The 14,820-nt window shown below is 42.9% G+C and overlaps 1 protein-coding gene across 2 annotated transcripts in view; it reads left to right on the plus strand.

Moving 5' to 3' along the window:
- The window catches only part of rnf13 (ring finger protein 13), an 84,902-nt gene that overhangs the window by 45,060 nt on the left and 25,022 nt on the right, over window positions 1-14,820 (plus strand). The window lies entirely within an intron of this gene.

The raw sequence follows: 14,820 nt of genomic DNA on the forward strand, positions 1-14,820 counted from the left end.
TATATTGACAGCTTTGCCCTCTGGCATCTGTGTCTAAGAAACAGATCAAAACTTAGCCTAATGGCTTTGCCCTCTGGCATCTGTGTCTAAGAAACAGATCAAAACTTAGCCTAATGGCTTTGCCCTCTGGCATCTGTGTCTAAGAAACAGATCAAAACTTAGCCTAATGGCTTTGCCCTCTGGCATCTGTGTCTAAGAAACAGATCAAAACTTAGCCTAATGGCTTTGCCCTCTGGCATCTGTGTCTAAGAAACAGATCAAAACTTAGCCTAATGGCATTGCCCTCTGGCATCTGTGTCTAAGAAACAGATCAAAACTTAGCCTAATGGCTTTGCCCTCTGGCATCTGTGTCTAAGAAACAGATCAAAACTTAGCCTAATGGCTTTGCCCTCTGGCATCTGTGTCTAAGAAACAGATCAAAACTTAGCCTAATGGCATTGCCCTCTGGCATCTGTGTCTAAGAAACAGATCAAAACTTAGCCTAATGGCATTGCCCTCTGGCATCTGTGTCTAAGAAACAGATCAAAACTTAGCCTAATGGCTTTGCCCTCTGGCATCTGTGTCTAAGAAACAGATCAAAACTTAGCCTAATGGCTTTGCCCTCTGGCATCTGTGTCTAAGAAACAGATCAAAACTTAGCCTAATGGCTTTGCCCTCTGGCATCTGTGTCTAAGAAACAGATCAAAACTTAGCCTAATGGCATTGCCCTCTGGCATCTGTGTCTAAGAAACAGATCAAAACTTAGCCTAATGGCTTTGCCCTCTGGCATCTGTGTCTAAGAAACAGATCAAAACTTAGCCTAATGGCATTGCCCTCTGGCATCTGTGTCTAAGAAACAGATCAAAACTTAGCCTAATGGCATTGCCCTCTGGCATCTGTGTCTAAGAAACAGATCAAAACTTAGCCTAATGGCATTGCCCTCTGGCATCTGTGTCTAAGAAACAGATCAAAACTTAGCCTAATGGCTTTGCCCTCTGGCATCTGTGTCTAAGAAACAGATCAAAACTTAGCCTAATGGCATTGCCCTCTGGCATCTGTGTCTAAGAAACAGATCAAAACTTAGCCTAATGGCTTTGCCCTCTGGCATCTGTGTCTAAGAAACAGATCAAAACTTAGCCTAATGGCATTGCCCTCTGGCATCTGTGTCTAAGAAACAGATCAAAACTTAGCCTAATGGCTTTGCCCTCTGGCATCTGTGTCTAAGAAACAGATCAAAACTTAGCCTAATGGCATTGCCCTCTGGCATCTGTGTCTAAGAAACAGATCAAACCTTAGCCTAATGGCTTTGCCCTCTGGCATCTGTGTCTAAGAAACAGATCAAAACTTTGCCTAATGGCATATATCTATTTACATAATATGTATCTCACTTGACACTTAGGTGCTAGCAGAAACACTATATACACTGACAACCTCATAGTTATATCTCAAAACTCCACACAGGACCCTGAGGTTCAATTATGGAGCCATAAGGGTCCATCCTTGAACCACAGTTCCCCCAGTGGACTCCATCAGTACCTCCAGGTGGTTGGCAATTATTAATAATATTATTATTTTTCCTAATCCTTGTTATTGTTATTTATTCTATTCACTTTATATTTATTATATTATATTTATATATATATTTATATTTATCTAGTTCCCCACTGGCCAGGTGGGAAATATTGTGGATATTATTATTATTTCACAGCACACACTATATATATATTTGTATATGGGTATATATATATATATATATATTTTTTTAATCCACCTTATAACCTCATTTTTGTAGAAGCGCACAAAAGTGTACAAAGTGTCTTTTTGAAGAAAAAAACCCAGACCGCCAAAAGTATTCTATATGCATGTGGGCGTGGCTTATCTGGGGAAACGCCCAGGGAACACTTGAGAAAAGGAAATTATGATTTTATACCTCCTGGTTCAACAGTTGTAAAGCAAACACTTGAAGTAAGCTGTTATCCGGCCACCGTGTGGCCACCTTGTGCAGTTTCCTTTCAATTAATTTCCTGAATTATTATTAGTCTCCTTTCCAATGTTTGTAGTTCTGGTGCTTACCCGGCAATAGTTATAGCGCAAACCGTAAAGTGGGCTGTTATAGTGCCACCATGTGGCCAACTTGTATAATACTTTTTCAATTAATTTTCATAATTATTATGACACTCCTACTATATTTTTGTAACCATGGTGGTCACAGTTTCCAAAGAAAAAATGTTTGTTGCATTTGAAGACGGTCTCGTCTGGAGCTGTTAATGTGTTAAAGCGCAAATAACATGCATTTTAAAATGGCTTTTAATATTTAATATCATATTGTCTATGTCCATCAAAGTTATTTCTAATGGTTTGAGCCTCAATCACCACTCTGATATAACCAGGCCTTGTCATTTCTTTCTGGACTTTGAAAGCAGTTTTAGCTGCAATACCACAATGTCCTGAGGGGGTGGGGGTGTTGATATGCAGAATATTTAATATTTGAGTCATTATAATACTGATGTTAGAAAAAACAGATTTGTTTCCATTCCATGCCAGCTTGGAAAATCAACAATGGTGAACATTGTAAACAAAGTGGAAATGCAAATTTGAAACTGAAGACTGAAGAAGGAGGAAATATAGAAAGTAGTGTGACATTGATGACATCACGATGAGAGCAAAATCAGTTGAGCTGTTCCTGAGAGCAATTTCCATTAAAGCACCTATATGATATGAAAGCCTGATTGTTCAAAATTGGTTATTTGTGGGGAGAGAAAACACATATGGGAGCCCCAAAAAAACACAAAATAAATTGAAAAAGTTGTAGTTATAGCTCCTTTAAATGGCAATAGTGAAATTTCAGTTGACATGTTTGTAAGGTTGAGCAATGGCTTCCTGTTTTTTTCCAATCAGCACCAGTGGGCAACGTTGAACATATGGAGGGGGATGGTAAGGTATGGTGTATGTGGGGGGGGTTTTGGGGAGGGTATTTAACCAACATTTACACAACATTAGACAATTGACTGGACTTCGCTCTGACTCTCTCTGACCTTTCTGACCTCTCTAATTTGTGTTCCTAGCAATTTAAAATCTAGGGGGGGTTTTAAAATTATTCCACAAAGGGACAAGTGATGGACCTCCTTGTCCCAGGTTGGTTTCTTGACCCACTCAATGTCGCAGACCCCTTATCTGAGCTGCATAACAGTGTGTTCTTTTCGAATATGTAAACATTTCTACAACGGTCACCCTGGACTGGGTCGAAAACAAAAAACAATGGAAAATTCCAACGCTCCCCGGCTCACACACATGCACGCACACACAAAAACGCACGCACAGACACTGTACGTACACACACCCACATCCACACACCCATGCATCCATCCTGACACTGCGCACACACACTTCCCATGTACCAAGGCACACGCACGCACACACACACACATACTCTCCCAAGCGCTCCGCCGTTCATGCACGCCCGCACACACGTATGGCAATCAACAACAACGCTACAGCGAGCTCTAAGCAGCTACATTTTCCAACAATCGCCATATCGTTTGCCCAGCAAAGCATCAAACATCAAAAGAGCCACACCAGCGGTAAAGCAGACAAGCCATTATTTCATTATGTAAACACACTAACACAGTAGCCTACAGTTGGCAACAAGCAGAGCCTAGGCCTCCTCGCTGTCAGCGCCCTCTATTCTCCTAGTGTCCATATGATATCACACATCCCGTTTTTATCACTAACATTTGGTTGTCCCCTTTTTTTGTTTCCCCATTTAGTCAAAACTACAGGACAAGATAACCGCTTCTCACTAAACGTCGGGTCACCAGCTGTTGCGCCATCCTGTGAGAGGGTTATCTAATAGTCCAATAAACAGGCTGTACACTCAAAATCATGGATTCACACGATCTGGCATTTATTGATTGCCCGTAATTATCTCAAATTGAATGGTCATGTGATATACATATGAACAGCAAATACACATATGAAAGCAGATACGACCTGTATACATCACGAATCAGATTCGATCATATCAGTCCGCAGATCGAAGGGCCCCTCGAAGCACAGTGCCGACGCGTGTCGTCCCCATGGAGAATTCTGACGTGGCACTCTTTTTCCCCACACTATATAGAAAATCGCCCTGTCACTCTTGTGACCTTGCTGCATGAGCACAGCCCCTGCACACTCTTAAAGTAATGGTGCTTATTTAAGAGGTGCGAAATATCCCAACACCTCCCTGAGACTCAGATCTCCCGCGGTAGAGCATGACTCAATGAAGAATGCTGATAATATCAAACATATTATGTTTGAGGTTGTTGTTGGTGGGTGGGGTGGGTGGGGGTTAACCCATTTAGGCATGACGTCGAAATAAAAAAAAATTAATGTATTTTTTTCTGAAAAACCTCATGTTTCTATATCAGTGGTTCTCAATATTTCATGTCAAGGACCCCAAAGATTATATGTAATATGCCGCCGACCCCCATCTGAAAATATGTTGTTCCAGGGACCCTCCAGAAGCAAAGATTTGAGTTAAGAACTGAAGATTTGAGGCACATTTTCACGCAAAAATAGCAGACCTACAAGCTCGTAGCGCGACACTCGGTGCCGTGCTATGAGCTTGTAGATCTGCTATTTTTCAGTAGTATAACATAATGCTTAAAACACCAAAAGGGGTTTGACTGCTCCAGTGCAGCATCATAAGACAGTTGAGAGAACACTGTTGTGGAGGGTTGGGATCCGGAGCCGGAGTTAATCAGAGGAACTGGATCCAACATTGAGGAACCAGGAATGGTTTTATCACATTGTCAGAGCTGGTTGTGTGGACTTCACGTCTGGTTTTATCACATTGTCAGAGCTGGTTGTGTGGACTTCACGTCTGGTTTTATCACCGTGTCAGAGCTGGTTGTGTGGACTTCACGTCTGGTTTTATCACATTGTCAGAGCTGGTTGTGTGGACTTCACGTCTGGTTTTATCACCGTGTCAGAGCTGGTTGTTTGGACTTCACGTCTGGTTTTATCACAGTGTCAGAGCTGGTTGTGTGGACTTCACGTCTGGCTTTATCACAGTGTCAGAGCTGGTTGTGTGGACTTTACGTCTGGTTTTATCACATTGTCAGAGCTGGTTGTGTGGACTTCACGTCTGGTTTTATCACAGTGTCAGAGCTGGTTGTGTGGACTTTACGTCTGGTTTTATCACATTGTCAGAGCTGGTTGTGTGGACTTCACGTCTGGTTTCATCACAGTGTCAGAGCTGGTTGTGTGGACTTCACGTCTGGTTTTATCACATTGTCAGAGCTGGTTGTGTGGACTTCACGTCTGGTTTCATCACAGTGTCAGAGCTGGTTGTGTGGACTTCACGTCTGCTGCACGTCAATCTCAAAACATTTTAATTTCAAGGACCACCATAACTCTGGAACCAAATGGGCGGTTCCATTGTTACACATCGCAAGAATTACAGACCTGTAGGGGTTGATTTGGAACCCCCATAAGTAACCTGGAGGGTTTCCGGACCACACTTTAACCCATTTAGGCCTACAGCCGATTCTAAAAACGCCTTCTAAAGCCTGACCTAAGTTTTCTGAAAAACTTAAAATATGTATATAGCAGCATAATTTTTTTGTAATTAAATTATATGAATGCAATACTGTACGTATGATGGAATTTGTCATTTGTGTCTTAACCCAAATTTCAATAAAGGCCAAAAGGAACAGAAGTATACTATACAGTATGTCGATGTTTTCGTTTGTTGGAGTTTAACTGTCTCAGTGCCACCTGACGCCTTTGGCCGCCTCCCCCTGGTGGTCAAGAGTGCCAATCACGCCTTTGGACGCCTTTTTGAAAATATATAATATAAGTGAGGTCAACTGCTTCTGTACAGAATCCTAATAGAGTTGAGAGGATGCTGTTCCTAGATGCCATTGAGGGATCGAGGGTTTGTGTATTCATTCTTCCTCGAGGGTTTGGATTCGTCCTAGGGAATCTTGGTAATTAAGAATCACAATAGCGTCTGCTAAGTTGACTTCAGGGATGATGGTGATGATGATGTCGCCTGGTTCAGACCTGTCAACACCCTCAAGCACAGATTGAGTCTAGCACCACTTGGAAATCTCCCATGTTGACGTGTGTGTGCGCATGTGTGTGTGTTCCTCCACTGCCAATGCATCTCTCATGGCTTCTCTCTCTCTCTCTCTCTCTCTCTCTCTCTCTCTCTCTCTCTCTTTCTCTGTAACAGTCTTAGGAATGCGCTGCATGTCCTTCTCTCTGCCCAGACAAATACACAGAGAGTGAGGCAGCAGTAGAGGTTGAATCCCTCCCCTCCCCTCCCCTCCCCTCCCCAGACTGCATGCTGGCATCCTCGACAGCCAAAGATTCAAAATGGCTCCTTCCTGCTCCCAGCTGCAGCGCACGCGCACACACACACACACACACACACACACACACACACACACACACACACACACACACACACACACACACACACACACACACACACTACATTGAACTCACAGTTAAAGTACAGTCCCGAACCCACTGTCGGGCCAGACGCGTGGTACAGTGACTTCTGCACAGGCGTCGTATTGAATCCCACCAGAGACCTTTCTTTTTCAAAATGTACCACACTTTATGATCAATCAATCAATCAATTAGAAAACAAATTAACTTGAACCTTTTAACCATACTGTAACCATATCCCACCACTCTTGTCTGTCTGTATGTCTCTATGTATGTTTGTATATTCTTGATACTGGGGTCCAGTGCAGTAGGACCGTGTATTCTGGCTCTGAATTAAGAGCGTCTGCTAAATGCCTAAATTGTAAAGTGTAAATTGTGACCGCCTCTCGGGGCTCATGGCGGAGATTGAAAACAGAGCTAGAGTTCTAGCTGTGATGCTCTCGTCATTCATGGGTAGGGGGACTAGTTGGGTGAGGCTGTCATTGGCCTTTTTACACTTAATGAGAATCATCTGCTAGCTTGCTCCTCAACACACACACACACACACACACACACACAACACGCTTGCAAGCACATGTGTGTGTCAGTGCTGCAGCCCCGCCCCCTAGACATGCACACACAGTGTAACTATTGATGCCAACAACACAATGCAGCCTCTCAGACGAGCACATGGACTCACACAATGCTGCGTCTGCCACACACACCCCTTCACGTATGGCCGTGCATAAAGTCACAGTGTCGACGTTCGCACAATAGACGGCCCTGTTCTGTGTATCGGCATGCAATACACACGCCTTGAATACACTCAGTGTACACACACACACACACACACACACACACACACACACACACACACACACACACACACACACACACATATCTCTCTCACTCCTCTCTATGTCCCATGTTGTACTATAGATAGGGATGAACATAACTGGCGCGCACTTGCGAATGCGTGGCCAAAATAAATGTTCTGGTGACACGTGCTACAAATGTCTATCCATGTACCTGTACGGTGACTAATCATTGAAAGCTCTTATTTTGAAGAGGAAGTCAATTCCGGTTGTAATCAAGCTCTGACTTGTTCTGGTGCTGATGCTATTCGGTCTATATTTGCACTTCTTTGTCCTGTATCTGTTTAGCCTGGAAACCAGACACATCTGACACAGGAAAAATAAATACATCCCTGGGGAGATTGGTCTGGCATTGAATTTTCATTTTGCTCACCCCAGAGTTGTGGGTGACCAATCAGAGCCCACTATTTAAAGTTTGTTTTGCTGATCTGTGATCTTACTGCTGTGTTCTGTTTCTGTGGCCTCAATCCCCCCCCCCCTCCCCCCGCCTTAGATATAGACAGATTTACGCAAACTGCGTTCACTTCATGGGGCCAGTCCTACATAGACTATGCATTGAGCGTGGCGACAACCAACTGGGACAAGTCCTGGACCGGAAGTAGGCAGAAATGCATTGGACTCAGGCAACAGCCCAGCTTTAATGATCTTAAATCCCTTTATTTTAAATTGTTTTGTAGTAATAGTATAACATTACAGAGACTTTAGTTGTTACTGTAAAATACTTTAAAACAGTTGTCAAGTTGCACACATGCTTAAAATAGCTCTTGTTTGCGCCGCCCTCGTTGAAAACAATGTATTTCCAACTCCAGCTTGGCTCAGTTCAGGCTGCATGAACAGTGCTCGAGCGCTCCGTTTCTGCCCCCTCTATATCGTAACTCTTCTATTGGATGGCTCTGGTTCAATGTATCCATGTGCACTCCTGTTGCATGGCCTGTGGCTTACTCTAGCTTAGCTTTAGCCTGCGGCGCTAAGCTAACACCGTGAGCACACTATTATGAGCACTGATTGCTGTGGTTAGCCAGACTGTAGCACTCATCTCATCTATTATTTAGCAGAGGGCAGATGACATTCAGCGCTTTCAGAGCGTGACCTCGGATAAACTGATTTATTTTTTCTTCTCCTCCACCCCTATTCGTTTACAATGGTACAGCCCGCCAGCACATCAGCATCTCACTCTCTCCGTGGAGGATTGGACCAAGTGTAGGTTTACCACAGGGGATGATGAAGAGTACTTCCTCTGACTAATATCTTATGGCAGCGCTTCCACTGTGATTTAAGACCTTAGCTGTGTTCTTTTTTTTAAATGTGCTTAAATTTAGAAAATGTTTCAGATGTCAAAAATGTCTGAGATGATGGAATGGTGATAGATGATGATGGTCATGGAAGGGGAACCTTCTGAAAGCTTCATGGGCAAAGATAATCAACTTCAAAATCTAAAACAAATAGGTCAAAATGACCTCTCAGTCAACATTGGATGCTAACATAACCACACAGTACATACGTTACTTTTCATGGGTCCAATATTTATAAGACCAACAGACAGACTTAACCACTTTCACTTAACCCATTTAGACCTGAGGACGATTCTAAAAAACATTCTTTTAAATCATGACAGTTTTCTGAAAGACCTACAGTATGTTTCTATATCAGTGGTTCTCAACCAATTTCATGTCAAGCACCCCAAAAATGATATGTAATTGGCCGCCGACCCCCATCTGAAAATATGTTATTCTAGGCACCCCCCCCCCCAGGAGCAAAGATTTGACTTAAAAGCATTCGCTCTGACAGGGGTTCCCGCCCAAAAATGGGTTAACACGTCTGATGCCTAGGACCTCCAGGGACGGCTTTTCTTTATTTATATAAAACGGTCTCGCTAAAATCATTTTTTGGCAACGCCTTGCTCAGCCCCTCCTGACCTGTTGGGTGCACCCATTCACTTCCTTGTTTATGGCCAGAAGAAGTGTTAAAAGGCTTTTGCCCAACAGTCATCTTATGACTTACGACACCTGGCGCCGTGGTACGAAAACAGGAAATTGGTACTCTCTCAAGGGAAATGAATAAACTTTATCTACTAAATTAACCTGAGACTCTGGGGAACGTCTAAACAATTTGGCTACATAAGCCTTAATACTTAATTGTATGAATAGCCAATCTACAAACCCTACGAGCTTCTAAAAAATCTGCTGTTTTTGCTATTTTTGTTTTGAATAGTTATGAAGTTTTTCATCCTATAAAGATACACACACATAGAGAAACTCAAAACTTCAATCCTCAACGTCATTATGACAACATTCAAATCAAAGCAGCCGTAAGTCCTGTATGTCGTAGCTGTCGGGTAGAAACCTCTTGTCTCCATATTTTAACAGTTTTTGTAAATTAACCCATTTTGACCCCCAGAATTATCTGTATTTGGCCGTGGACTTCCATCTGAAAATATGTTGTTCCAGGGATCCCCCAGAAGCAACGATTTTATTTAAAAACGTTCACTCTGAAAGAAGCTATGAGCTTGTAGATCTGCTATTTTTCAATGGCTAAAGTATAACAATGTTTAAAACACCTAAAGGGGTTCATGCCCTACTTGATCACACTGCAGCGTCACACCAAAGCATCAAAAGTAGCAGATCCACGAGCTTGGAAGCTTGTTAGATCTGCCACTTTTCCTACGTTTTGAATTTGAATCCTGAAACGCAACAAGTTTTGGACATATGAGGTTCCCACCCGACAGGGACGCTATCTGGGGCAGGTGTGCAGCTGCTAGAGGATACAGGGGAAACACTGAGGTGGTAGAGAGGGGCCCTCCACCTGGCACTGTGTATTGTTTGGACCACACAGTGGCTGGACATCCCCCTCAGGTCATTGTTGTGTGCTTGTGCAGTTGGACAGGAAATGGGACGTGGAAATATAGACCAATAATGAAAACAATGAATTGTGTTCTTTTGAAAACAAAGGCAAAAACAATAAGGCAGTAGTAGTATAGGTTTCTTCAAAAGACTGAAAGGAGGAAAAACAATCCACATGTTTAGGAAACCTCAATGACGATCTTAACACAGGATTTTAAATCAGGAAACAAACAAAGGGAAGTCGAGCATGAAGCATTCATTATTTAAAAAGTGATCACAGGCATATGGGTATGGGATATGGCTCTTTTGAAGAAAACAATGTACTTTATTATTTAACACCGAGTCCTGCATTGCACAACACAGACAAACATGCAGATGGTATGTTGTGGAATAAAAAAAAATATTCCCCAAAATAGCACTACAACCGCTGCTATAGAATTTTGAAATAACGGCAGTCTAGCCTCGGTCCCAGCCTCAATCATCTGCGAAGAGAAAAGCCTGCATGGTCACAACATAAGGCATGAGATTGCATAGCCGACATCCGTCCAGCCGGACTCTCTCGTCGGGCCAGCGTGGGTTCAGCCTACAGTACATGCCTGATGCCTCTCTCCATATTCTCAAACACTGGGTTAGGGACCCATTTGTGGGTCGCGGACACATTTTTCATGGGTCCCTTTATTTTTGGTCTCCTACATTGGAGACCAATTGGTATATCAGATTTAAATTGAACTTAATAACCTTTTGGTCCCCCACACACACACACACACACACACACACAAACATCTTGTCACACGTTGTCTGAAGCTGTAGCATCTGTTTATTTTTACACAGCAGTGAGAGGATTAGATGTCGGCGAGGAAAGGCCGTACAGTATGTAATTAATCCCTGTTAGCGATTTAATTAAGCCTATAGACAGTAGAGTAGAGACACACATACAGTGCCGTTCCTTTAGTGTTTTCCAAAAAAAATGTCAACGATTAAATATCCCTTTTTTCTGTGTACTACAATTGTTATTATTATTATTTTTTGTTTAGAATAGAGAATAGAGAATTTCCTGAATATTCCAAAAACCAAAGATGTTAGAAAATAAAATAATCTACAAGCTCACAAGCGCTTCAAATTGCAACGTGTTGTGAGCTTGTAGGATGGCTATTTGCACTCTTTTGAGTCCCCGGGGAAACTGTAAGAAATTGTTCTTTTGGATCTGGAGCTAAAACGTTTTTGGAATCTCTGCAGTGCAGTAGATAAAATGGTCTTGTGCAGGCTAGACAGGTCACTGAATTTATAAAGCACAAAGAAATGCCGTCAGCACATTAGAAGCAATTGGCTTCTTTGCCGATATAAGATAGGCCTAAAGCTAATGCCAATGAGTATGGATTGAATAATGCATGTCTAAACGCAGCAGGGATCAACAATTTCAAACCATCTTTTGACCAATAAGCTTATTTTATATTTATGTCCCTTGGCTTGGTATATAGGGCAGTGGCACTGTGAAAATAGCGGTATGAAGTGTTGTGAGCTAATAGTTCGGCTATTTTCACTATTTATCTGTGAACCGAATCAAACTAAATGTAATACCTATAATTGTAAGTGCTTGGGTGTCCCCTGTTCAAATGTCATTATTTGCAGGGGTTGCGGCTTGAAAGGTTTGGGAACCCTTGTATAGGAAGTTTAGGAAGTTAGATTTTTCAAACAATAGCAGATCTACAAGCTCATAGTGCGGCACTCGGTGCCGCGCTATGAGCTTGTAGATCTGCTATTTCTCAATAGTTCAAGTGTAACATAATGCTTAAAACACCAAAAGGGGTTCCCGCCCAGAAAGGCTTAATGCTGCGATGGCTAAGGAGACAAACCTACTAAAGTGGACCTTTGTCCAGATGGTGTGAGGTTAACGCAGCGATACAGGGGATGATCAGTTCTGTACCTTTATCCAGAAGGTTCTGTACCTTTGTCCAGAAGGTTCTGCACCTTTGTCCAGAAGGTTCTGTACCTTTGTCCAGAAGGTTCTGCACCTTTGTCCAGGAGGTTCTGTACCTTTGTCCAGAAGGTTCTGTACCTTTGTCCAGAAGGTTCTGTACCTTTGTCCAGAAGGTTCTGCACCTTTGTCCAGAAGGTTCTGTACCTTTGTCCAGAAGGTTCTGTACCTTTGTCCAGAAGGTTCTGCACCTTTGTCCAGAAGGTTCTGTACCTTTGTCCAGAAGGTTCTGTACCTTTGTCCAGAAGGTTCTGCACCTTTGTCCAGAAGGTTCTGTACCTTTGTCCAGGAGGTTCTGCACCTTTGTCCAGAAGGTTCTGTACCTTTGTCCAGAAGGTTCTGTACCTTTGTCCAGAAGGTTCTGTACCTTTGTCCAGAAGGTTCTGTACCTTTGTCCAGAAGGTTCTGTACCTTTGTCCAGAAGGTTCTGTACCTTTGTCCAGAAGGTTCTGTACCTTTGTCCAGAAGGTTCTGTACCTTTGTCCAGGAGGTTCTGCACCTTTGTCCAGAAGGTTCTGTACCTTTGTCCAGAAGGTTCTGCACCTTTGTCCAGGAGGTTCTGCACCTTTGTCCAGGAGGTTCTGCACCTTTGTCCAGGAGGTTCTGCACTTTTGTCCAGAAGGTTCTGCACCTTTGTCCAGGAGGTTCTGCACCTTTGTCCAGGAGGTTCTGCACTTTTGTCCAGAAGGTTCTGTACCTTTGTCCAGAAGGTTCTGTACCTTTGTCCAGGAGGTTCTGTACCTTTGTCCAGATGGCCTGAGGTTAACTCAGCGACACAGGGGATGATCAGTGTCATTTGATATTGAAAGTGCTAGCCGTGTGATGGCCTTATTGTTCGTTTCAGAAAGTGTGGGTGAAGGGAGTCCGATGATCTTTGGAAGCAATACGGGTAATACTGAAAGGTTGGTTTCTGTTGGGCATAGACAGTATGGTGTAAAAACATGCGGAACAGTACAACAGAACAGGTTGAATAACCTTTTGTACAATAATAACAGCAGTGAAGACAAATATCCTTAAGATAAAGATTATTATTATTGTATCCATTTTGAACCCCCTCAAGTACAGTAACCTAGAGGGATCCTTTGTCGCCTACGCACCTGCTGTTTAGTAAGTCAAGTGTGCGGAAGTCTTCTCTTCAATAGTACAATAATTCCAGAAAATGAGGGGCAAGATGTCAAAGTTAAAGTCCTATACCATTTGTCACACATGTTACCGTTACCGCAGTGAAATTAGTCCTCCACATTTGACCCATCTCTTGGAGCGGTGAGCGCTCGGGGAATCATTTGTAGTTGATTTGTTGATCTTGTTGTTAGTTTGTTTTTGTTTTAACATCTGCATCATTTTCCTCCTCGTGTCACAGAGTTCTTCCTGTTCCGAAATCCGCAGCGTCAGATTGAGGCCAGACGGCTACCGGTAGCTTTAGACAAGCAGCCAGTGTGTTTGTGTAGGCGGTCGGTGGGACATGGCTGGCCAACATCTCGTCAGGGACGCACACAGCTTGTACACAGATGGCCTGTGTTGGTGGAGATGTCAAACGCTAGCAGAGCCTTGTAAACCAAGTGTTGATTTTGTAGGCTGAAACTGTGAAGGAAGATGTAACGTCCGTCGACGACGAAAACAAAATAAAAACTAAGCTATGGCCACTAAAACTGAGACTAAATATATTGACAAATATAAACTTAAACTAGACTAAAATGTTAGGAATGGACTAGTGGAGAAGAGCTACAGTAGAACTAAAAGAGTCATTGTATGTGTGCGCGCGACCAGCGGCACGACCGGAATGGGCCATAAATAAAGCATGTTTTGATTAGAATCGGAATCTGGGATTTGAATCCGAGATAAAAGGGTGTTAAGGTCTCTTCCACTCGGCTTTACTTTGCAGTGAACCGTTTCAAACTTTCAACTGTGTGAGACATTTTTATTAACGTGATCTTCACCAAGATCAGTGAGCGATAGAAACGTTGTCCGCGATAAAGACACCAGCAGAGCTTCCTCAGCTTTACCAGTGTGTGCACTTTGATGTTTTCTCTGGCTTTTACTGACCATTCCCCGTCGTGAACATCCAGCCATTGATTTTGTTGAGACTTTGCCCATTTACTGTGACCTTGATTCTGTGGCCTTTTCGACTGAAAGGTGCATTATCTGAAAGTTCTTTTTAATGTTCAGTGTTGACAGGTTTAAGGACATTGTGATAAAAGAGCCCGGCAAGATGTCGACAGTAAAAGTTTAGAGTCAATGGACACGCATTGTAACACCTCGGCTAACCAGCTAGCCAACGGCCGCTAGCACAAGGTCGTCCGGTCAGACCAGTGGGTTTTCATATCGAGGTCCATTATTTATTTGGCAGTTGAGCCACCGACCACCATTTGATTTTAGATTAGCTTTAGACTCTCAGACCCAAAACTAAAGAATATTTTGTTAGCAATTCCATGCTGTATTGGAGTGGTACTGTACCATAGGTCAGTGATACTCAAACTCCGGGCTGCGGCCAATCAATGTGATTAATGCCCTCAATGTGTGTAATGGACCCATGACCAAGGCTGCATGTCTTGCCTTCCTTCCACTATATCTCTCTCTCTCTCTCTCTCTCTCTCTCTCTCTCTCTCTCTCTCTCTCTCTCTCTCTCTCTCTCTCTCTCTCTCTCTCTCTCTCCCCCCCATTCTGAACAAAGCAGAAAAATAAATGAAAATTCTGAATGACAAATAACAGAATAATAAACAACCACTGAACA

The sequence above is a fragment of the Protomyctophum bolini genome (assembly GCF_963924005.1).
Source record: "Protomyctophum bolini genome assembly, chromosome: 8".
In the NCBI taxonomy this organism is placed as follows: Eukaryota; Metazoa; Chordata; class Actinopteri; order Myctophiformes; family Myctophidae; genus Protomyctophum; species Protomyctophum bolini.